Source organism: Manis pentadactyla, chromosome 6 (genome assembly GCF_030020395.1).
Source record: "Manis pentadactyla isolate mManPen7 chromosome 6, mManPen7.hap1, whole genome shotgun sequence".
NCBI classification, from domain to species: domain Eukaryota; kingdom Metazoa; phylum Chordata; class Mammalia; order Pholidota; family Manidae; genus Manis; species Manis pentadactyla.
The window spans coordinates 29,653,087-29,676,824 of NC_080024.1; positions in this window are offsets into that span (position 1 = coordinate 29,653,087).

Sequence of the window (23,738 nt, forward strand, 5' to 3'; positions counted from 1 at the left end):
GTATGTCATGTTGTTTATCCATTCATCAACTTGGGTGGGTTCACTCAATACCCATTTATTGTGAGCCATACAATCTGCATGCCTGGCACTGTGCTAGGCACTGGTGAAAGGTGAAGACACAGTCCCTGCCTCCTGGGAGCTCAGGGCCAAGTCCAGAATAGACATGGAAATGAGAGTCCAGCAGAATACATCACAATGTGAAGAAAGATGTGAGCTCAAGGTGTGATAAGAGGGGCAAAGGAGGGAACCCAGTCAAACCAGAGGGGATACAGTCAGAAGAAGTTTCCCCTCTGACTATATCAATATGAAGTAATAGCAGAAGGCATGAGAGAGCACACCCATCTGGGATATCACAGGTGCTTCCATACAGTTGGAGAGAATTTTAGGGGACAAAGGAGAAGAAAAACAGGCTGGTAGATATGGGCCTTATGTACCTGTCTAAGGACTTGTGATTATTTCCTAAAGGTTATGGATTGCTAATAAATGGTTCAAAGGAAAGAAGTGATGCATCTCTTGCATCCATGAAAACATTGTATATTTGGGGTTTAATTTTTAGAATTTCTATATACATAAAAATACATAAGTCATAAGTTAAGCCCAATGAATTAGAAATTATATTTTAGGAGGGAATTTGGTTATTTTATATTAATTTGCAGTTATTTTGGCTGCTATCTCATATTTTGGTACTATAGGTGTTCAAAATTTCATATATATAAATGAAGACACTATTTATTCTGGCCTATGTTATGACAGAGGGTGCTAAATTACTCTAAGTTGTACCTCAGAGGGATGTAAAGGAATTTGGTAAATAAAACATTTCTGAGTGCAGTGTGGCTGTTGGGCTTCATTCTGGCAAAGGACTCAGGTTATGAGAGCAGGTGGGAAAATGACATGTGAGATGGGGGTGAGTAAGAAAGGTATTTTCAAGGCACACATAGAAGTGACACCATCAAGGCAGAGAACACAGAGAGAGAGAGCTGTGCAGCCAGGCCTTGCTTAGCCACCTGAAGGGGTCACCACAGCGGGCCCAGCACTCCTCCAGAGTCCAGGCCCTTTCTACTGCCGCCCCTTCTACTTCCCTGCTGCAGAAGTTAATTGGCTCCACCAGTTGGGGGTCAACATCTTTCTGCCTTGACTTCTGCATCTTCTGCCACAGTCCAAGCAACCCTTGTGCTCTGGGTAATTTTCCCCTGTCTTTTATGCTCTCCAATAAATTCTGCTCTTTCCTAACCCAGCCTTGTAAACCCACTCCCATGGTGCTTCTGTGAGTATAAGCTGCTAGTCCTGCTGTCATCTGCTGCTGGTACAAAAGACAGAGTCCACTTGGAGTGATCTGCCCACTCCACTGACCTTGATGGACAAAGCCCTTTGGTGGGCCACTTCAGCAACTCCTGGAGAGCCTATATTCTGGTTACCCTGGTGTGGAGGAAATGGAAGTTCCTACAGCCAGGATCCTCACCTGACCCTACACTACTTGATGATGTAGTTGGCCTACTGCTAGGCTACTGCTTCCAGGCCCATAGGCAATAAGCTATTATTGACTGAGTCAGTATATAAACAGCTCTGCCCAGTGCTCTGGGCAGAGGAAGAGATGGAAGTGGATTACGGGTCTGCAGACTGCTGAATGCAGACATGACTCTAGTGCTCGACCTACTGCTGGAAGAATAAAGCTGAGTATAAACTTACACCAAGAATCTTCCCTTGTCATTTCTCAGTCTCACCAAATCCATAGTGAACTCCCCAGGGGCTGAAACCTTCAGGCAAGACTCTGGTGTGTCTCCTGGTCCAGTCAATGCAGCCAGGGCAGTAGGACAGGTAAGGTAGAATATGAAATTCTTCCAAATGAGGAATTACTTGGACTGTTCCTAAGTACGGACTGTGAGCTTGAGATTTCTCTCCAAATGAGGGATTGAGGCAGCCACTATACTGGTCTGATTGCTACAGTAGCAATAACCCTCTTTAAAGTAGTTCTATAGCAGCATTAGAGTCCAAACACTGCAGTAGGAGGACAGTGTAGAGCCTATGATTGCTTCAGAGGAAAGGGCACAATAAATCCTATTACTGCATTTTTGCCACCTTACAAGGCTCTCTGATGTTGGTTTAAAACAATGGGAATCAGACCAGGTTTCTCCCCTGCTTAAAGCCTCTCAATGCTTTCCCACTGCACACAGAATAAAATCTAACCTCCCCATGGCCAGTCAGGCACTGCCTTATCCAAACCCTTGCCTTCTCTTCAAGATCAACCCAGAATTCTTTTCTGCTCACTCACCAAGCTTCATCCACGTACCAGCCTCCCTTCTGTTACTCCAACACTGTATCTCTTTCCTCAGCACAGAGTACTTGCACCTGCTGATCTCCCCACCCAGAACCCTTCAGCTCCCATGGGATTGGGCTCCTTCTCATTCTTTAGATCCCAACTACATGTCACCTGAAAGAGATCTTCTCCAGCCTACTGAATCGGAAACCCTGGGCTTGGACCCAGAGTGCACTGAACTTTGAGAACCACTGGCTAAGAGAGTGCATGGGAAGAATTACAGTGGGAGCCAGGGACATTCTGGGTTCTGAAGGACTTATGCACCACTACAAATGTGTTCAGATAAATAAGTACCCTACAAATATACTTGTGCATTGCTTGTATGATAAGTGCTATAAAGAAATAAGATAAACAGGAACCAATTATGATAGTGTGCCATGTACCCCTACATTCACAACACTTCATTCATTTACTAATTAAACAGGGCAGTAGTTGAGTATTAAACAGGACAGTAGCTGAGTATAATTGATAGGATGATCAGAAAAGGTGTCTTGTGTTCTTGAATCTGCTTTGGGTTGAGTTGTGAGTCAGGAGATGTCTGAGGATCTGGAGGAAGGGTGGTCCAGGAAAGGGCCATGGAGGGGAAAAGGGCTTGGCATGTCTGAGAAACTGGAAGGAGACAGCACGGCATAGAGCCAGGGGTGGGGAGAGAAAGGTGTGTGTGCAGAATGAAGCTGTATATGGCCGTGGTGAACAGTTTGGATTTGATTTGCATGCAATGGGCAGTCCCCAGGGTATTTTGAGCAGTCAGGGGACATGAAGGGGTTCTCAGTTTAAAAGCTCTCACTGGATGCTATGTGGAGAATGGATCATGAGGGTAGAGATATAACTAATAATATTAACGACACTCTCCTGTGGCTTGCAGTGTGCTCAGCACTGCTCTAAACACTTTACAAGCATTTACACACCCAATCCTGTAACATCCCATCAGGGAGATATTATCACTCACTGCCCTCTATGAAGGAGACAACTGAGGCGCGGAAAGGTCAATAACTTTTCTGAGATTGGACAGCTGGAAAGTGGGAGAACCAGGACTCAAACTCAGGCAGCATGAATTCAGTCTGGGCTCATACCCATCAGGCTAAAATAAATGTACTATTCCTGCCTTCCTTCCTGACAAAGGATGGCTTTGAGCTTAAAATAGCATGCTCTAGTAAAGTGCTTTGAATATTAAGAAGGGTACTATGTGAATTTAACAATGCCATTATATTGTATAAATATAACTCATTAAACAAAGTATAATGAATTAGCTCCTAATCTTCTGCATATTGTAGTTAAAAGCAGCACTAATATGTGCAGCAAGAAAAACAATTAGCACATTCATTAAGTAGAGTCCTGCTTACACTTCACTCATTAACTTTAATCAGCTATGAAATGCTTGAACTAAACTAACCTGTCAGCCCCAGAGTCATTAGTGCCTAGAAAACATGAAGCTGTAATTTTTAGGGTATGTTTTAATTTTACAGACTAACGAAGAATCCAGTTCAGTCACTATTTTCCCTTAATGGTACTTGTGATTAAGATATTGAATTTTATTTAAGCTAAGAAATCATTATCCTTCACAATAGCACCATAAACTGAATCCTAATTAATTGTTTCATTTATTTCCTTTCACTTTCCCCAATATTATAACTCCTATTTGGCCTTTAAACAGTAATACCCAATCTTAAATGGAACATACCAATATATCTATGAGGTATAATTCTTAAGTCTAAGTCAGCACAAAGAACTTAATGAGACACTGAATGACCAGGAAAATTTACAAAAGTAGTTCTTAATCTTTTGTGGTATGATAGACACCTTTGAGAATCTGAGTATACTATGGACTCCTCCCAAGAAAAATGTACATATATACAATTTCAAGTGGATCCTCAGGTCATGAGGAATCTCAGGAAAAGAATTTGTGCATATTTAGAAGCAACTAAAGTTTATCCCTAACTGATGATAAAAACTCTTCTTTAAAGAATAATGCTAACTAATAGGTATAGAAAAAAATCACCTCTGGGAAAATCTGAATATTTATGGCATTGATATTAGATAGTTTTAGGATATTATGGTTTCTTAGGTGATATAACAGCATTTGTCATGCAGGAGAATGCTCTTATTTAGAGATGTAAAAGTATTTAAGGGTGAAGGGTCATAATGATTGAAATTTACATTGAAAAGGCACAACTAAATAGATATAGAGAGATACAGATTTATGGATTTAATTGTGTCCCCCCCAACCTCAAATTCATATGTTGAAACCCTAATCCCCAACTGACTTTGGAGATGGATTTTAAGGAATTAAGGTTAAGTGATGTCTTTAGAGTGGGACCTTCATCAAATAGGACCGGTGTCCTTATAAGAAGAGGAAGAGAAAGAAGTGTGTATGCACAGAGGAAAGGCCATGTGCCAGCAGGCTGGCAGTCGTCTGCAAGCCAAGGAGAGAACCTCAGGAGAAGCCAAACCTGACAGCTCTGACCTGGGATTTCCATGCTCTAGAATTGTAAGAAAATAAATTGTTACTATTCAATCCACCCAGTCTATTGTGTTTTGTTATGGCAGACCTAGCCATAGATAGGTAGACGATAATAATATAGATTGACTGATTGATAGACAGATAGATACATGGTGGTAGGTATATGGCTTCTATTTTACTGTTTCAAATTTTCTGTGTGGAATTTTCATAATAAAAATTTGGAGGGAAAACATCCTTGCTTTTCAGCATTTGGGGTATTGGAAAAGAAGCATTAGTATAATTTTGAAGTCTGAAAGGAAAAATTAGGGTTTGCATGGATATCCTAAAATAGAAGCTGATATCAGAAAAGTCCAATGGAAATGAAGTTCAGAGTTGTTCTAAAAATAAGACAATGGAAGAGGTTAACAAAAAAGTAACAACTTAGGTGAGGACATAAATTGTCTCAACCCACCTTAATTTCACATGAACTGAAACTTCTTTGCAGATTTGTTTCTTTTAATTTTTTCTCTATGTAGCTATAACTCAGCCTTGGTCACTGGAATATTAATCTCTTGAGAAATCTGTTTAAAATATTGGTCTGACTTAAGGTTTACCAGAGTTTGAGGGTATTACAAGTAACTATGATGGGCGGAACTGATGTGGAACAAGACCCTCCCACCACAAACAGAAAATCACTGGATAAAAGGAATTTTAATGCATTACTAGGTGTCTTACCAATGGTTTTCAGCCCCAGACAAGTTCACTATGGATTCAGTAAGACCAAAAAATGACAATGGAATGTTCTTGGGGTGAAAGAGTTTATACCCAACTTTATTACCATGGTGGCAGGTCAATCACTAGAATCCCATCCGAGCAAGTCTGCAGGCAGCAAGCCGGTCTCTGCCTCTGGGCCTCTCCGCCCCTTCAGCCATCTCAGTCTCTGTCCTCATTGCTGCCACCACTCCAGTCTCTGCTCTCCTGCCACCTTGCAGCTGTGCAGCAGCCCAGAGCACTGGGCAGAGCTCTTTATATAGAGTCAGTAACAATGTATTGCCCACACATGCATAGAGAGCAAGCCAGCCAAGGCCAGTTGAGAATCCTGGCCATAGGAACCTTCACTTTCTCCACTCTAGGATATATTCTCTCCAAATCTATATATAGCTTCAGTGTGATTCTAATAAATGTCTAAAGCAGATTTTTCATGTATCTTAAAAAGTTAATCTAAAATTTGTATTGAAGACCAAGGTTGCCAATAATAGAAAACAATAATAGAAAAAGAAAATCACTGAACTGCACAAAAAGAAGGAATAAATGTTTGGGTGAGTTGTCCTAGCAGATACTATGCTCTGGTTGTGAAAATAACATGATTGCATGCTATTGATGTGGGATAAGCAAATAAACAACAACAAAATAGAGAATCCAGAAACTGACCCAGACATATGTGGAAAATTGATATATCATAGAAGGACTTTGCATATTTGTAAGGAAAGGATGGATTCTTGAATAACTGGTGCCTGGACAGTTGGCTCTTGTGGGGAAAATTAAAGTTCCTATGGCCAGGATCCTCACGTGACCCTAAACAACTTGATGATATAACTGGCCTGCTGCTAGGCCACTGCTTCCACACCTGTGGGCAATAAACTGTTATTGACTGAGTCACTATGTAAAGACCTCTGCCCAGGGCTCTGGGTGGAGGCAGAGACTAAGTAGAATTACAGACCTGACTGTTGGATGCAGATGTAATTCTAGTGCTCAACTAATTGGTGGGAGAACAGGCTGGTTAATAAACCCTTTCACCTCAAGAATGTTCCATTGTCATTCGTCAGTCTCACTCAATCTGTAGTGAACTTTCCCGGAGCTAAAACCCATTGGCAAGAAAACTATATATATTGAAAATGTGGAAGTAGATCCTTCACAACACACAAAAAAATATATGAATTAATTCAGGTTAAATATATACATAATTAACATATATTATATAAAATATGTGGAATGAATCTCTTAATTCAGGTTAAGTGTCAAATAAAACTTTTCTTTATAGATTCAGGTTAGGAAATATGACCAAGTAAACAAACCACAAAGGAAAATACTGATCTTTTTTTACTATGCCAAAGTTTAAAACTTCTGGACATTAAAGGACATTATTTAACAGGTGAAAATAATCCACTCATTGGTAGAAGACATTTACCATCCGTATATAAACATAGTACTAGTACATAGTCCTCACCTACTTTTAGGGCTCCTAAAAGTAAAAAAAGACAAGCTAACAGGCAAAGATATGAACAAGCATTTCACTGAAGAGGAAACAGAAAATACACTACACAAGAGCCAATAAATTGCATATGAAATGTCGCACCCTTATAGAAATCGAGGAAATGCAGATTGAAAACACAAAAAGATGCCATTTACACTCACCAGACTGACATGAATTGTAAAGTCCTATAGTCCCACATGTTAGCAAGGATGGGAGCTTCAGCAACACTTACACACGGCTGATAGGAATGGATGCTGGTTCACCTACATTTTCTAATAAAGTAAAAAATGCATATACCCTGCAGTCCAGCAGTTTAATATCAAGTGTATAACATAAAGAAAAGCTTTCATGTGCACACCAAAGGACACATGCAAGAAAGTACATGATAATGCTGCTCATAATACTAGAAAACTGGAAACAACCTAAACTGATCACCATGACACTGAATACATTTCTATATTGTATAGAAAAATAGGTAGATATATATAGATAGATGATAGACTGCTTAATATTTTAGATTGTATTTCCTATGAAGGATATTCTCTTATGTGACTACTGTATAGCACAGTTATTCATATAAAGAAATTTAACAAGGATATGATATTTTTATCTAATCTTTAATGCATATGATGTTTACCTAATCTTCCATCCATAGTCCAACTTTTCCTGTTGATTCAATAATATATCTTTTTTCCTCCAGTACAGGATGCAAGCCAGGACCGTACATTACGTTGAATTATCTTGTTGCTTTAGTCCCCTTTAATCTGTGACATTTAGTCTCCTTTAATCTGTCAAAACTTCTGAAATTTTTCTTGCTTTGTCTTTCATGACATTGACATTTTAAAGAATACTGGCAGATTATTTAATAGAATATTTTCAGTTTAACAGTTTTTTCTTTTATCATATCTGGTTTTGACTCATAGTTGTAGACTTTTTCTACAGCTGGGTTATGGAAGATTCATCCATGTCTCCTAGGCATTTGTAGTTTTTCTTTTTTAATATTTAGATCTTCAATTAATTTGGAGATTATTCTTGTGTAGTGTGAGCAGTGAATAATTGTATCTTTTTCCAAATGGCTATACAGTTGTCTCAATACCATTTGATAAAAAAACCTATATGTGCCCCAATAATTTAAAATACCACTTTTATCATATGCTAGGTTTCTACATGAAGGTGGTTTATTTGTGGACCTGTGGTTCTGTTCCATTGTTGTGTCAATTCATGCACCGATACCCACACTATTTTATTCTTAGGGGCTTTGGAGTGTGCTTTGATATAAGGCAGAATTTGTCTTCTCTCATACTTCTTCCTTTTCAGTGTTTTTCTAACTATTTTTATGTGCTTATTTTTCCCTAGTACGTTTAGAACCAAGTTGTCCAGCTGCAAAATGGAGATTGTTGGTCTTAGTGCTTTTATTAGAATTACATTAAATGTATAAATTAAAGTAGGGAGAAGTAATATCTTGATCATACTAAGATGTCCAAAGCAAAACAAAAGATTTTTTTCCATTTTCTCAAGTCTGCTTTGGTTTTTGAACATTTTTGATCTACAAAAAAAATGGCACCGTAATTTGGTTAAACCTAATAATTGGAGATTTATCATGCTTTTGGAGAAGAGACTCAATATAATGAAGATGTCAATTCTTCCCAACATAAAGCATAAACTTAACAAAATTCTAACTGTAGTCTTAGCAGCAATTTCATTACTCTTGATGATAATTCCAAATTTCATTTGGGAAGGTAAAAAGTCAAGGAACCTAAAAGAGAAGGGTGATGCAGATTTGCCCTATTAGAAACCAAGAGCTATCATAAAGTCAAATAATTATAGTACTGATGCTTGACAGACAAATGGACCAATGAAAGAAAATAAAGAGCCCATATCAGAGCCCTGGTATATTAATCAGAATAAACTACAGTAACAAATAAGCCCTAAAACCTCAGAGGATTAGCAGTTACAATCTACTTCTTGCTCATACACAGCTTACAGTTAGTACAGATGACCATGAGGAGATTTACCAATCCAGGCAATTTCTATCTTGTGGCTCTGCCATCTTAATACACATTCTTCAGGGAACCTGAAAGATTGATCAAGGATTTTTCAGAGTCTCATACCAGAAGTGATACATCGGGCTTCTGCTCACAAGTCACTGGCCACTATTAGTTACATGGACAGGCCAAGTTGGAGAAGAGCTGGGAGATAGAGTTTTTGGTATAGGACAGGATAACCAGATATTGGTGAGTACTAATAATGTCTGTCTATCTTATATGGGAACTTAACATATGGAAGAGGTGACATTATAGATTGGCAAGAAAAATTGGAATATGTGAAAACTGGTAATGGGTGAATTGGTTTTCTTAGAAAAAAAATTAAATTAGATGCCTATCTCACACTTTGCCCAAACATAGTTTAAAGGATTTAAATGTGATTGAAGGTTTAAATGTGAAAAACAAAACTAGCATTTTTAGTAGAAATTAGAAGTTACTATTTTTAATAAATCTAGTAAGAAATGATTTCTTTAACAAACAAAAACTACCAATTATAAAGGAAAGGATTGACAAATTTGACTAGGAACGAAAGAGAGCACATTGTTTAAAAATAAACCATAGACTTGAATAAGACATCTGTATCATATAACAGCAGATTGTATTAAGAAACTTAAATAACTCCCTCCGATGAATAATAAAAATAAAATTTAAAAACACAAAAAAGATTAATTATATGAATAGACAATTCTACTTATACATACAAAGATACTTATTGGTGCATTTCTGGTATTAGAGAGAAAAATCAGAAACAACCAAAATGTTCAAGGATAGAGATATGGACGAATGAGCTATGTTATGTCTCACATAATGATATTCTAAACCTGTGGGTAAATGAAGATCTAGGTCTACTTGTATCTGTATAGATAGGATATAGAAACCATAATGTTGAATAGAAAAACAAGCTGTAGAATAGATCTAGTAATGATGCTATTTATTCTGTATATTCTGAATAGATGTGTATTCTGTATATTGTTTATGCATACATATTCATCTAATTGCATATAAAATCACAGAAAAGAGGACACACATCAGCTTCAAGATAGAAGATTTTCCTTGAGGAGGGAGGGGAATGGGCTTGGAAAAGTCCTTTGCTACTTTATCTAGAGCATTTTGTTCCACCACTTCCCCATAAAAGATCTGAAGCAAACATGGCAAAATATCAGCATTTATTAAATCTTGGTGGTTGGTAACTATGTTTGTTATACTGTTCTCTATGCTTTTCTGTGTGTTAGATATATTTCTTACTAATAAGGGAAAATAAAAGAAAGCAGAAAGCACTTTGAAGACCTCATTTGTTAAAATATGTTGTTTGATCAAATCAGAATTCCCTAATTAGCCAGGACAAATGAACAGACAGTGTATGCATAGGTATTCACAGACCCTATATTTATCTAGCAGAGACCAAACTAAGTTGAGAGTTAAGAAATCTGAGTACATCTCTTTTCAACCAGGTCTTAGTTTTCCCACTGGTTTCTTTTTAAGGATACAGCAAACATTACAATATTTGTAAGAACAGATTCTGCCAGGCACTGGAAACCTTCAGAGATGCACTTAACGTTTGCAGGTCACAGGGATACAATTTAGTCCACGGAAGCAATAATTTAAATAAAGGCACCTCAGCGACCTACACAGAATAAGCAATCTCACAAATAGCCCTATTTTATGATTACTAATATGCATGTCATGTTACCGTTGGTAAGATGCTTTGAGTTCCTGCGGGAAAAAAATGATTATAACATAATATTTAACATACCTTTTTTTCTATTTTGGGGAATGAATGGCATTTTAATAGCTGCCATAATTTTATCTACACTATAAAGTCTCCCATATATCATTTATAAGGCTCACAGGACATCTGTTTCCTGCATTAGGTAATTAGTTTAGACCAAGTTATGGTGAATGACATTTATTCAGTTTACCATCTGCCTCCCTAATATAGCTCACTTACAGGACACTGCTCTTGATCCATGTCATACCTTCAGGATTCACTGCATAGGTAAATGGACCAAAGTTCCACTTCTACTCTGATCATTTGTATCTTAACTCTTTTCAATAAGGTTTACAGAATAGACCCATAACTAATACACAGGAGATTTAGAGAGATTAGTAGATGCAATCAAATCCCTTTAAAGATAGACTGGTCAAATGGTTATAAATGGATGTTTTTACATGTGGTGTGGTTTTCCTAAGTCAACAAATCTTATTATATGTTATACATCACCATAACAATGACAACTAAGAGAGCTGCTCTAAAGCAACTCTGAAGGGTCACAGCCAATGTCTGGCATTTCTTCAGGGAAGAGCAATAGTTCTCAGAACAATGCTGTGACACAAGCTTTGAAATCACCTTGAATTTCCTGTTCAAAATTGCTTCACATGTGCTAGTATAGCAGGCTTTCTGGCTCTTTATTCTATAAGCCTTGTAAAGGGGATTTGCATGTTATGCACAAGGGGTTAGTCTGTCGAAAAGATCAAAAAGGAAAGGGGTGGTTGGGATGTGAGGGAGAGAAATAAGGATTCTTACTATTTTCCAGAAGATTTGAGCTATAGAACACTGTGTGTGTGTGTGTGTGTGTGTGTGTGTGTGTGTGTGTGTGCGCGCGCGCACGCGCACATGCACGCACATGCTTTAATCTGAGACTTGGGTTTTCCATCACAGCATTCAAAACTCACTTCATAATGGCATTATTTCTATTTTCAATTGCCATATTGTTTTCCCTACCTTACCAATAACTATGGGTGAATAATTTATCCTAATTTACACTCATCTGTGTTTTCCATATTTTTTACAATGAGCACATATTAATTCTAGAAATAGAAGAAAAAGGCACTTGAATTAAAAAATGTTTTAGGGTTTGCCAAGATACTGTGATTTCATCATATAATTTAATTTTTTCCTTATCTGGTTCCACTACTCACAGATGTGAAATGTGACAGTACCTGAGAATTACATTATATCCATTGCTTTTGGCATATTTGAGGCAACCATATTATACTACCTACAAATTTATTATTTTGCCCTTGTTGTTGCTAGACTACAACAAGCAACTGGCAAGTGTTAACAAGTAACAAGGTAAATGTAAATACCATTTGCTCTGCTGATGCTTTAATGGGCTTCCTTTGCTGAAAGGTCTCTTGACACCATAACATGATATATATGTAAATACGACTTAAACAGTTAAATAACAATCTAATGTAAGTGAATCGATAATTAGATCTCCACACATTCAACATACTATGAAACCCAGCTAAAATAAAGAATAGAACACTAAAATATGATTTTATCTGTTAGATTAGACCAGGATGAATAAACATACATGTTTTAAAGGCCAATAACTGTAGAATCACACACATTCTTAATTGTATCATATATTTTCTTCCAGGCATTATTCAAATTTTACCTCTCCCCTGAGACTTTTTCTTTTATTTCTAGAATGTTCTCTTCTTTCATGCTTTTTTTTGATAATTTGTGTCTTTATTATGGCACTCATATTGCATTGTTCCTTTACTGAGGCACATAATTATGCACATTTTAGCATTTCTGAAATTGAGATACATTATATAATTTATATGTGTATTTAATGTGGCACTCGTTTCCCATCTTCTTTCCCTCCTGCACCCCCAGCCAGCTCTCAGTAAACCAGTGGAAGGATTTACAGATGATGGAGCCTGGGAATAGCCTTGCCGTTCACCTCGCTGGAGGACAGGTAGCACACCTAGTGATCCTTGCGTCCTCTTAGAGGCTATAATACTTACAGGATAAATGCCTGGGGGAGCTGAAATTAATAACCTCAGGTTTCTTTAGACAGAAAAAAGAATAATTTTAAAGAGATGAACACCATCAGAAGAAATTTGGGGATTCATACAATTAAAGTGCCATCCAAAGTTTCTCCTTTATCTCTCCAAATTTACATTAGTATTCTAAGTCTCAGTCTCAGATGATTTCATGATTTTTTTGTCTACATAGCAGCAAACAAATCAGACTTTACATATTTTATGTAAATGATTTAAAGTTCAAAGCCCCAACTTGTTTTTCTTTCTCTAGTGAACACTGTGCTCAGTCATCAAGAGGCCTCCACCCTCTCAGGAGTGAGGCACTCATTTCTCCAGCTGCTGGGAGTGTTGGTAGCTGACAGTTGATAATTGAGTCCTGCTGTAGAGATTGTTCTTTGTTAAAGAGAACTGCATAACCTAAGTTCACATCATCTTCCTGGCCAGTTATTGGTCAGAGATATAAAAGCTAGGCCCCCGCCCCAATTTGGAATGACAATGCAAAGTCACCCCAGCTACAGAGCAAACCATAGAATAGTCTGGGGTTTTGGTCATGAGTGCATCACAATCCAATTCCTTCCTCTGCCCATTCATGATTCCTTCTCTTTCCTACAAGAGTCTATCCAGAGATTTCTACCTCTCAGGGAACCTGATCTGCAACAGTCGGTGTGTTAGCAGTGGTCCAATAAATGATTCAAAATTAAGATTTTAGAGTTGGACCATCCATGAGCCAGTTAACAATAATAACGCATATCACTTATGGGGTGTGGAGCATGGCTGGGCCCTAGCATGCAGCAAAATTTGCACAATGGTGAACTGGGACAGTATACTAGTAAAGTGGAATGTTTAGCAGGTCTGATGTATGAGGCAATTGAGAAATGCGGAGGAAATAGTAATAATAAAGGTAATTCATCATCAATTAAGGACCAAGTGTGAAAGCCACAGTCTGCTCTGCAGCATATAAGTAACTATATTCTCCTGCCATTGAAGGGCATAGTTGAGAATCAAGCCCAAGACTTATAAGAACTAGAGTGTCATAACTCCCAATAGCTCAATGTCCCTGGCAGGTCTGATATGTCAAGGTCAAGACCCAATTAGAAAGGAATGGAATCTTGAGACACGAAATGAATGGATGCACCCCAGATTCTACTGAACACTCTGAAAGTGACCCACTCTTCCATTAGCCTCTCTGCTAAAGGCCAATGTCTCCCTTGATGGAAGATAAGGCGGTGGGACTCTGGCCTTGCAAGAGAACATGGACTCTACTCAGGTCTGTCCTGACCTAGACATCATATACTAGCAAGGATCAGGAGAGTATGTATGGGACTGATTTTTAAGGATTAAGGGGGTGGGTGGAACATTCAGGCAAATAAGGGAGAATTTATAAGTACAAGAGTAATACAGAATTTAACACTTGGCAAGGACCCAGTGAGACAGTGATGATATGTTACTAGGACGATTCTTTGTTTAGAAAAAGCAATGGCCCACACTATGTAGCAGTACTGTGCCATAAGGCTGAAGGATCAAAAACCTCAGAAAAGTAGGCAATAATGAGTAGACCAGATAGAGCTGGATAACCTACCAGATGTCTCTGATTCACAAGAAGGCCCAGGAGGTATACTACTTAACGGAACAGGAAGGAATGCACTGGTCACGGGGCACAGCATTGTTGGGAAGCTTAGTGGTGGCCAACTTCTGTAGCTCATGTGTGACAATGGGAGACATCCTTACAGAACTGAGCTCCCCATTAACAATGGGGATCACAGGATTCCAAAATAATGGAGGTCAGGGAGGGAGTGGTACTTAGTCATCTGAAGGAAAATGGGTGCAATTATTGCAATGAGCAGCAGAGGTAAAGTGGCAGCCAAAGGAAGTTGACCTTAGAAAGCTATAAAGATGTGAAAAGATTAAGGCATCCCTAGAGATGACAGACAGATGTAAAGGCTATAACTTTATTAATTTTCCCCTTATAAGTGCCTCCTGGGAAAAGAGGGCCACTAGAATCTCAAATGTGATACTCCCAGGACACACATGAAACAAGCAGATCTGCATGCCTTAAGAGAGGAAATGTCCTAAGTAGATGTTGTGCTGTGTCACTCAGATCGTCCTTTTCAGTACTGAAGCACATGTCCCCCCAGCAGCTGAGAGTGTTGGCAACTGACAGCTCATAACTGAATCCCTCCCTAGAGAGTGTCCTCTACTGAGAGAGCCACTTCAGCCAACCTCACCCCCTATACCTCTTGCCCCAGGAGTGATATTCAATGGCTGGTCAATGAAAAAATATAAAGGCCCATTTTCCTTGCCCTAATTTGGACAAATGTGTAGAGCTATTCTAGATCCAAAGCTCTCCTTGGAAACAGTGGAGGCCTTACTTGTGACTATTTCATAGCCAAACTTTTCCCTCTGCTGTATCCTTCCTCCTCCACTTACCACAGGCACTGATTCCAAGAGCCCCCCGCCAGTGAATTTTCTGCATGCGAATCTCTGCCCCAAAGCCTGTTTCATGAGGAACCTGATACACAACACTCCCCCTCTCACCACATCTGACATCAGCAGTTTCTAAATGTATGTCTTTAGACTTGCTAGAGCAGAAACACTTGGAGATGAGATATATATATATATCTCATCTCAAATGACATATATATATCATTTTCTACCCCATTGCCTACAAAACCACAATCTTTGTGGATGAACCTAAAAATGTGTATATTTTAGAGGTCTCTCTGGATGATTCTGATGTGCAACTGAATTTAAGAACTGCTGCTGCATCAAGAATCAGACTCAAATCAGCCTATGATGTGCATCTTGTTCCATCTTCCTGTTGCAGCTTATTGGAGAATGCAGAAGCAAAAATGCTCAGAAGTTTGGTACCAGCTACATAAGTGGTGTGTATAAAGTGTATACTAGTGTATGAATGTCTTGGGAGTGACTGGTACGTTTTTGACTATTGGATACTCTGACTACTACAATGCATCCCCTTTCCTCCTTTACTCAAGAAGCTCAGAACAGGGTTTGTGGCCAACCTCTGGCTTTCAGGAGAATTATCATTTGTGTTTCCAAATGTTAACCTCATCCCTGGCTGTCTGTCATCTTTGCAGCCCAATTTCTTTTCACTCCAATTTCCTCATCTATTTCTTGCTATATTTTGTATTTCACATATTACTGTAGGCAATCAAAAACCCACTTTTTGTTATTGTTGGGAACAAGTGGAGAATCAATTAAATGAAAGAGAAAAAGCATCATATTAGTGCTAGAAGTAATGGCCCTCGTGGATGTACAATACTTGAAAATTCAGAATATAAACTATCAAGAGCTGTTTTTCTCACACCACTATTTTAGAATGAGAATTTACCACTGAGCATTTCTCTTAACATTGGGCAGTTAAATTTGCAATATGTATACAAAGGTAAGAGGGTGAGAATGAATGGGAGGATGAATTTGGTCAAGGCTGGCCTGGGCCCCATTGCCCTAGCTGAAGGCTTAAGTTTCAGTGTTTGTTCTCAGGCAGTACCAGGTCCCCTGCCTGGCACTTGTCCTCACACCCAGAGCACTCAACATTTGTATACAAGGCAACATGTTGGTGGAGAAGGTGTTGGGGGGCAGGGCTAAGAGAGATGTTTAGAAATCATCCTTACCTTGTCCAGAAAGTGACATTCATTATAATTATAAATCCTTCAGTTCCCATCTGATTCTGTTCTTTTCTGCCCAGTAGCCCTTGTGTGTTTTATATTAAGATTCCATGTCATGGGAGGGAAGTTAAATGCTTTCTCTGGAACAAATCTGGGATGGAAACCTAATAATGTTTTTTTTTCAGGCTGGATAAATGTCCTAAATGAAAGTGCCAAGAATTCTGACATTATGTCCCTGATTATAAGCTTTTTCTCTCCTCCTGTAGTTGGTAATTACTTGGAAGAATAAAGCTGCAGTTGCCAAATGTATCAAAATTTTAGAAATACAGCTTGCACATGTTGAACTTTATTTTTTCCTCTCTGGAAGGTAAATGATCATGATTAATAGCAATTCCATTTGTGGGACTCCTTGGCCACTTGGCCCCCTAAGGACAAAAGAGAAAATAAAATCAAGCTAAAATGCATTTGTCTTCATTTCAAGAGTATGTGTTATTCACCTCTATTTATTTAATGGTCTGTTTTTTCAGTCTGACTGAGGTTGCCTAATATCCTCCTGCCTCCTAGAGGACTCCAAGTAGCCCTGCTGCAAATCTGGAGCTTGCCCTGAACTAAGCTTATCCTCTCCTTGACATCCCATCTTCAGGTGCCCTCTAGTCTTTAGAGATACCTGCTTTACAGGGAGAAGCAAGAATGGGCCCCTTAGGCCATAGCCAAGTGTGGAGTGAACTTCAAGCACTCTTACTCAAGCCCACAAACATGCTTGACCTAGTCTGCAGTTAGAACTCTGTAAATGTTCATTAGAGCTGAGAAATCTGAAAACAGAGGGATACTAGCACATGCAGTAAACTCCTCCCTTAAGCACAAGTGACTTTTGAGAAAATTGGCCAATATTTACCTGGCTTATCTGGAGAAAGAAATGTAGCCTCACATTTGTATGCCGTTCTATTGTTTACCATGAACTTTCACAGTATTATTTATGAGGTCTAATGATAAACTGTGAAGGAGACAGAACTACTGTTATCATTTTTACACAACCAGCTTCCCTACTTCATTCTCAGACATGTATGTCACTTGGTTGGTGATATTTATGAGTTTATATTTAAGATACACAAAAGAATTTATTAGTTCCATTGGTCAGCCTAGTTGCAAAAATACCATCACATTTTTTGGACAGGATGACCACTTCTAGGCCTCAGCTTCTCATCTTAAAAATAAGAGGTTGATATTGTAGGATGGCTTAGCATCCATCTAGCCCTAATAACCTACTGGCCCATAAAAAGCCCTAGCCAGACCAGGTGTTTCTCAATGGACTTCTGCAAGACGGCCCTGTAGGAAGATACTGAACTACTGCCTCCCATAGACACACGAAGATACGGATCTTTTCCCTCTGAAAAAGATCTGAAAATTAGACAAACTGCTTCTCCACAAGAAAGGATAAAAAGACCACATCAACAAGGGTAGGAGAGGCAGAGACAAAGTCTTGCCAAAAACCTCACCCTCAGCATGGCAACACCGATGAGGAAGGATCTCACCAGTCTGGTCTTTCTCCTGGTGGAGCAATGGGTGGGTGTCCCACAAAAGGCACCCCATCCTCTGGGATCTGCACTGGAGGGATAAGCCCTCAAGACATCTGGCTTAGAAAACCAATGGGGCTGGTGTCCAAGGGACCCAAAATGCTTTAGGAAATGGAGATTCCCTTTTAAAGGGCTTGCATGCAGTGTCATTTACCCTGAGACCCAGTGAGAAAACAGCAGTTGGAAAAGTGTAGGAGGTGCATTGGCTAATATAAAAGTATCTGCCGGAGGGGCAGGGGACAGTTGAAACTCTCCAAAGACAAAGGCACTGGCATATGGCATTTTTGCATTCTCCACCTACCCTGCTAGCTCAAGTGGGCAAGATCAGACCCAGCACCCTCCAGCCTCCTTGCTAAAACAGGTGGGGGCAAGTGGTCAAGACCCTGGGTCAGCCAGCTGGACCACTGTAGCGTTCTCCCACTCCCAGACTAAAGCAGTGTGCTGCACACAGACACAGCACTCTCCTTCCTGCTGCATTCCTGAAGCCAGCAGGCACAAGAGTCAAGACGTTTTCCTGCTGGCTTTCTGAAGCTGGCAAACACGCCCCTCCCCCTACTCTTTCCAGCTGCCCAGCTAAAGCCAGCAGGTGCAGGCAATCCATACAAGGGATGCCCTTTGATCACCTGGCCCTGGTGGCCAAGGGGCTGTTGTTCCTGAGCTCCATGGGAATGTAACAATTAGAAAGATAGTTCTTGGCAGGCCATCACCCCAGGGCACTGACACACAATTCAAGTCAGCCTGTGAAAAAGGCCCATTTATCTAGCATGGAGCTTCAGTCTGAGGGACAAGCTTCATATTTCACATCTAGAGGCTAAGGAGGAACCCCCAGGGAACATAGGCAGGGAGGCATCATACTTGCACACCCCCTTGGCCTCTCTACGGCTTGATGAGACCTCCCAGAAAGGAGGTTATACACTTGTCTGGAGCCTCAGTTTTTGCAACTGTCACCCAAGGGGCACCTCCAGATCTCCTGGTCTGGAGGTGAGCAAAGATTACAGGATTACAGCCCCACAGGATTGCATATACTTGCATACTTTAAAAGCTGCTTCCTGATGGTCTGGCTCCCAGTCAGCCTGAAACTAAGTGCTGAGTGAGATTCCTCCCCTTGGAACACCAATAGGACACTCTCAACAATGGGGACATATTAAGAATAAATCAAGTGGTTTAGGCAATCACAAAGGTTTGAGAGATAATCAAGAGGTAGGGCAAGATTGAACAAGAAGTTTCAGCACCTATACGAAGCCACTCCTTCAAGACTTAGGGAGGTAGCTATTTGACCTACTATAGGGAAACAAACACAGAGAGAGGGTCAAGCAAAATAAGGAAACATAGGAAACAGAAATACATTCCAAATGAAGGAACAAGACAAAAACCTCAGAAAGAGACAATAATACAAAGGTAAGTAATCTATCTGATAAAAAGTTCAAAATACTGTCATAAAGATGCTTACCAAACTTGGAAGAAGAATGAGTAAGTACTTCAACAAAGAGAAAATATAATAAAGTACCAAACAGAAGTCACAGAGCTAAGAATACAATAATGGAACTAAAAAGTACACTAGAGGGGTTCAACAGCAGGATGGATGAAGCAGAAGAACAGGTCAGTGAGCTGGAAGACAAAGCAATGGAAGTTACCTAGATTGAATGGCAAAAGGAAAACAAAATGTTTAATGATGTTAAATTTAATGGACCTAATGGGACAATATCAAGTGGAATAACATTCACATTATAGGGCTCCCAAAAGGAGAATAGAGAAAGGGGCAGAAAACTTGTTTGAAGAAATAATGGCTGAAAACTTCCTTAACCTAGGGAAGGAAATAGATGCATATCCAAGTACAGGAAGCCTAGAGAGTTCCAAGTAAGATGAACTCACAGAGATCCACACCAAGACACATTGCGGTTAAAATGTCAAAAGTTAAAAAGAAAATCTTAAAAGCAACAAAAGAAAACAAATCATTACATAAAAGGAAATGCCATAAGGTTATCAGCAGTTATCTCAGCAGGAACTCTGCAAGCAGAAGGGAGTGTCATGACATATTTAAAGTGCTGAAAGGAAAAAGATTCCAACCAAGAATGCCCTACGTGGTAAAGTTATTACTCAGAACTAAAGGAAAAAGAAAGAATTTTCCACACAAGCAAAATCTAAAGGAGTTCATCACTACTAAACCAGCCTTACAGGAAATGGACCTTGAGGATATTGTGCTAAGTGAAATAAGTCAGAGAGATAAAGACAAATGCCACATGATTTAACTTTTATGTGGAATCTAAAAAACATTAACAATCAAACAAAACAAAACTCTGACTCATTCAGAAAATGGCTTGGTGGCTGCCAGAAAGGACAGGAGTTGAGGGGAGGATTATATGGGTGAAGGGGATCAAAAAGTACAAACTCCCAGTTATAAAGTAAATAAGCCATGGAAATGTAATGTAAAACAGGGGGAATATAGTAAATAATATTATATTAACATTGTATGGTGACAGATGGTAGCTAGATGTATGGTGATGATTGTTTCACAATGCATACAAATATCAAATCACTATGTTGTACACATATCCATAGGTTATCTGGTCTAGACTCATGACTTTAAATAATATCTATATGTTGAAGACTCCCATATTGATATCTTTAGATCTGACTGCTCTACTGTGCTCCAGTTTCATAGCCAATGGCTGATTAAGCATCTCACACTTACCATGACCAAAGTGGAGTCACAATCTCTTCTCTACCTCCCCAAACCACATCAACCCAAATCTAATTCTTCCCCCAGTCTTCCAATCTCAAAAAATGGCCCCACCTTCCAAATTTGAAAATCTACTCATCATCCATGATTCTTTTCCCCTGCACTTTGACTTCACTCTGCAAGCCTTGTCAGTCTCTGCCTATCAACATCCTGAATCCACCCACTTTTCTCCATCTCTGCTGTTATCATAACCCAAATAACATCGCCACCATCTGGTAACAGTTGTTACAATACGCTGGGTTCCAGACATACTATACAACTTATAGTTGTAGATACATGAACATAACTAGATTGATCACATTCGCTTTCCCTGGAATTTGAATTTTCATCAGGAGGACACATACAAGTCACCCTCTATCATATCCCTATTTTAGGAAGCTAGCTGGAGGTGAGTCACAACAATATTATCACTATGAGGAACCAATTCAAGGGCTCATGACAATGGGATTATAGAGTTTTTTTGGCTCTTGTCCCTCTTGAAGTGTCATTATTTAGCTTTTCTTTTGATCTGATGCCACCCAGTATCTTTCCCTAGGGAAGGACACAGTGAAAAGTTTCTCTTGGGGGCCCTGAAGAATCCACAAACAAGTTCTAGTTGGATGCTTGCCATGACAGATACAAAAACTTGATTAGAACAGGAGCAGTCCTAATGTTAGGGAGCAGGGACTTTTCTATTTTATTCACTACTATATCCCTAATGCATAGTACAGTGCCTCACTAATACATAAACAAAATATTTAAGGGAATGAATGAATGTTATCCAAAGGAGAGAAGAAAGTTCCAGACAGAAAACATACCACGTTGAGGTGAGAGAGAACATAGTATGTTAAAGAAACTAAAAAGAAATCAGTATGCACATGGCCTAGAGAGCCAGAGGCAAATGGTTAAAGATGAAGTGGGAGTGGTCAGATCATGAAGGATTATAGGCCTGGTAAAAGTGTGAACTTCATGGAAGCAGGAAAGGGCATATCTTTTTTTAAATTTTAGCAGGTAGAAAATGATCGAATTTGCATTCAGGAAGGAAATTCTGGCTGTAATATGGAGGTTTTGTTTGGAGAAGCAATGAACTAGAAATAGACTGTTTCGGAATCTGTTGAAGCAATCTAGACAAGAGGTCTTGGTGGCTAGCCTAGGGTAGCAGTATTTTGAGAGGGACATTAAAGAGGTAAAATAATGATGACGAGAGAGCTAGCAGGTAGGGATGATGTCCTGATTTCTGGCTTGTCTACCAAACAGGCAGAGATGCCTTTGACTAAACTAGGGAACATGGGGGAAGGAGCAGGTATCAAGGTAATGGAGATGAATTGAGCAGTGGGCATGATGAGCTTGGGTTTCTATAGGACATGCAGATGTAGAGGTCAAGGAAACATCTGGATATATGGGTTTGGAGCTAAAGAAATAGATGAGCTGAAGATGTAGGCTGTGCAGCCATCAGCATGAAGATGTAACTGGAGATAGGCAGTGAGTGAGATTACGCAGGAAGGTAATGTGGCATGAGAACAATAGAAGGCCCAGACCAAAACCCCCAAGAGAAACACATAAAGGCGGGCAAAAGAAGAGGAGCATGCAAAGAATACTGGAGAGGAACAGCTAGAAAAATAGGAGATACAGAATGTTGTAGAAGCCAAGGAAAGGAAATCTTTCAAGAAGGAAGGAGCAGTCGAAAGCTGCTCTGAAGTTAAGTGAGATAAAGACCTCAAGTATGCATTGTATTTAGCAACAAGAACATCATGACTACTCATTGGGAAAGAATTCAATGAAGGAAACAAAAAGGACTCTGGGGGAGGAGGAAAAGGAGTGGGGAAGCCAGAAAAGTGAGGGCAGCAGCTCTTCACAGGAGTTTGTTCTTGAAGGGGAGGAGTAAGAAAGCAATTGTTGGAGAGGGATGGGGTTGTGGGGAGTCTTGTTTGTTTAAGATGCAAACATGTGAGAGTCTTTAAATAGCAAAGGAAGGAGACAATAGGGGAAAATAGGGTAGTAAATAGCTGGGACTAGAAGTGAGATTGATCCTAAATGCTGCTGGCAACACCCTAAAGTTCCCCACCAACTATCTCTCCTGTTTTCCAAGCCACCATTTCAAAGTTTTCTAATCTCCAAAACTCTTGGCCTCCCTGCCCCCACACTCTTCTCGTACCTCACAGAGAAGACAGAATCATCAGACAGGAGCTCCCAGTTTTGTATACATGCCCATGTTTTCCTCCTGTCATCCTGATATGCCAAAAGATGTTTTCCCACCACTGCTGAGAGCTATTGCCCCACTCACCTTCTACCTCTTCCACTCACTCAACACTTCAAATAGCCCCTATTTGTGCCACTTATGCACTAGGCTCTGAAGACAAAAAATTAGAGCACATACAGTTCATCCCCCAAGGAGTTCAGTCTATTGGTGAGAAAGACAGGTAACCAAACTATACAATGGATAATATTGTTAGTGCTATGGTGAAAGTGTGTAGAGAGTCCTGAATGTCCCAAATGGTTCTTTTGGGGCTCTCAGAAAGGAAATCCTGGTGTCTGCTAAACTTCCAAAGACTAGGCCCTTTCAGTTCACCAGCCTCAGCCCATCAGAGAACATCGTGGTAACCATACAAAAAAAGAAAACACCATTTTAACATCATGGAAGAAAACAAAAAACCCCACTCTCTGAGGTACATTTGACTTAATAGAAACAAAGCTTTTTAGTTTGAACTACAAATGTACTCAATATTTTCTTTAATTGTTAAATAAACAAAGCACCCCATTCAATTTCAAGTGTTGTCATTTATTTCTTGGTAGCAAATGTTAGCTGCCATGTCCTAGGGACAGGGTTGTGGAACAATATAAGAAAATCCTCAGCATATAATCGGGTTTCTCTTGGATCTAGTTTGAGGGAGACAGACAAAGTAATTACCACTATGTTGAGTTTGCTACAGTAAGATTGAAGTGTATTCATGTGTGAATAACTGAAATGTATGAAATATTCAAATCGTGCAGT